Below are 2,671 nucleotides of genomic sequence, written 5' to 3' on the forward strand. Positions count from 1 at the left end.
CTCTGCAGCATTGTTTGTTATAATAAAATAGCAGAACCAATTTATTAATCAACAATTACAGAATGTTTAAATGTATATTAATATATTCAGACAATGATGAGACAATTATTAGATGACACTGATGATGTTACTTATACAAATAACAATAATATATTACAATTATTGAGAATTTATGGCACTGTTACATATTGTAAATAAAATAAACCTTATATTAAGCTCAGAATAACCAAGGAAGTCAATCATCTCTGTGGGTGTGAGAGATTCTCCGACGGGTGCACATGAGCACACACGATAGGCATTCAAGGACTACCAGGATAGAGCAGCACGAAGAGAAAGAGTAGGGGGCCAGGTGAGGAGTCAGAAGCACTGTAACAGCGAGTAAATTAGCACTGGACAACTCACCCAGCGCTCATCCCCGCTCCCCAACTCTTCAGGGCATTGTCTCCAGCCACACCTTCCGAAGGTCTAATAAGTGTTTCACCTCAGAACAGAGCTGGGGACGTCCAGGTGCTGGCCGGCTGGTTTTCAGGGAGCGCACCCTCGCCACGACCTGGTTTGGCCTCTTGTTTTTTTTGGAGCTCAGCCTGGTCTGTACCCCTAGGCCAGTGGCGGTAAAGCTCGTGGGCTTCTTGGGTGCAGCTGCCCAGGGATTCCATCTCTGGCAATCTTGTGTCAACCTGAGCAAGATGCGCAGTAGCTCTCTAAAGATGCTTCTGCGGGTGACATACAAGGACATAAGCAAGAGCAGCGTGTCTCGAGAAGCGGTCCACCATAACTTTCCCTGGCCGTGCAAATTTGGGGAGGCTCTTGTGCATGTGATCCTTCCAGTACACCAACCGTGATGGAAACGGCGGTTCAAAAGTGATTCCCTGACCGGGAACCGAACCCGGGCCGCGGCGGTGAAAGCGCCAAATCCTAGCCACTAGACCATCAGGGAACCATTTCTCATTAGCTCTTCAGAAAAACCAGACCTCATAGGGGTCTCTGGTCGTTTCAGAAGTGGTCTTGTAAAGCCATTCCCACCTGCATTCTTCAAAGAAGGAACCCGCGGGTGCCTCACTCAGCGCTCTGCGGGCCCAATCAAGGTCGCAAGTTCCAGAGCAAGTTGCCTCCTCTTGGCTGCACCTCATGACTGACCAGTAGATGCGCGTTTGCTAGGCGTCAGCGTTTGGGATCGCAGTGGAAGGATGCCGAGCTGGGGCTAGGGCAGGGGACCAGGTTGCCGGGAGGAGGCAGGAGTGGCGAGGACCCAGGGTAAGCGATGGGCATCCCCAACACTGTAAAAGACTCGACGAATGCAGAAACCGAGACGACCTGGACGGAAATCTCTTTCAAGGAGGGATCCGTGGTCCTGAGCTCACCTCCGATCTCCCCTTCAACTTGCTACACCTGCCACTTTCCCATCTTAATGAATGGCAACTCCACCCATTAAGGCCAAAGAGCTGAGAGTTCTGTCTGACGCTGGAGGTTTCCTCAGATCCAACAACCAGTGAGTTGCAAATCTGTTGATTTCTGAGGCCACATGTTGGACATTAATCCACCCCAGGGTTTCTCAACCTCCCCAGTACTGAGATTCTGAATCACCTAATTCGTTGTGGAGGAGGGTTCCGCCAGTGAATTGCCAGGTGTTTAGCAACATCCCTAGTCTGCGCGGTCTAGATGCCAGAAAAAACCTTGCCCTCCATCCCACCCTCCATCCCGCACTCAGTGGCGACCATAGAGAATGTTTCTAAACGTCGCCTAGTGTCCCCGCGGGGATGGGGGAGGGGTGTGAGGACACAAATGCCCCCTGTGGAGGGCCATTGCTGTTTATAGTCCTGTTCTCTGAGCTGGTGCAGAGGACTCTCCTCATAAAGGCTCTGGGTGATTCAACTGACCTCGACCCCCAACTCCCTCTTCACTGGGACACTAGGATTTGACACTTTTCAAGTGTATATCACCAGACTCCCTGCCTTCAGGTCTTTTCACTGGTTCTGTCCTGGAAATCAGCCTCTTTGGAGTCTGTTCTCCAGGGCCAGTCAGAGACAGGGAGGGGCTTGCTCAGCGAGGCTCCTCCCACTCCTTCTGGAACTTTCCACCTCTTTGGGTTCAGACTGCTGAGAAGCTGTAGGAGCGCCCCTTTCAGCTTCCCCAGGTATCCCTGGGGCAGGTGGGCAGTGCGCGGGGAAGAGCAGGGTTCCACTGTGGATCCCGACCTCAGGTGCCCGCCTCCACCTCTGTATGCCCATCATTCCCGCTCTTCCTGATCCCACTCACCGGAGTTAGACCTGGGTCAGCCAGAGATCCCAAGATGCCCGGAGAGACACACAAGAGAAACCTACTTGAGACCTGTCCACAAAACATCCCTAAAGGTCCCGATAGGAAAGAAGGGCCCTATTGACTAAGTGAAACAGAGATCAAAGAAAGAGAAGGAAAATCCTGTGAGGTGTTGGGATCTAATGTTACCACGAATGAAGTCGACCTACTTCCTCTAGGCCCTGGTTCTCCCTGTGACTGGCCAAGGTGGGTAGAAGCTTTAGACGGAGTTCCCAAATCAGCAGGAATTCAATTTTTGTCTACCCTAAACAAAAATGTCCATTATTTTTTTATAGCATTAAATAGCACCAGATCTGAAAGAGATATCTAAGAATGTTATTCCCTGCTCAAAAGCCCTTTCTGTGAAATTGTACCA

The 2,671-nt window shown here is 50.6% G+C and overlaps 1 non-coding gene across 1 annotated transcript; it reads right to left on the reverse strand.

Moving 5' to 3' along the window:
• Positions 1 to 865: 865 nt before the first annotated feature.
• On the reverse strand, positions 866 to 937 carry TRNAE-UUC. The gene has a single exon. It is a non-coding gene; the product is annotated as a tRNA-Glu (tRNA).
• Between the last annotated feature and the right edge of the window lie 1,734 nt (positions 938 to 2,671).

This window comes from Carlito syrichta, unplaced genomic scaffold (assembly GCF_000164805.1).
Source record: "Carlito syrichta isolate Samal-C Ts95f unplaced genomic scaffold, Tarsius_syrichta-2.0.1 Scaffold302072, whole genome shotgun sequence".
Lineage (NCBI taxonomy): Eukaryota > Metazoa > Chordata > Mammalia > Primates > Tarsiidae > Carlito > Carlito syrichta.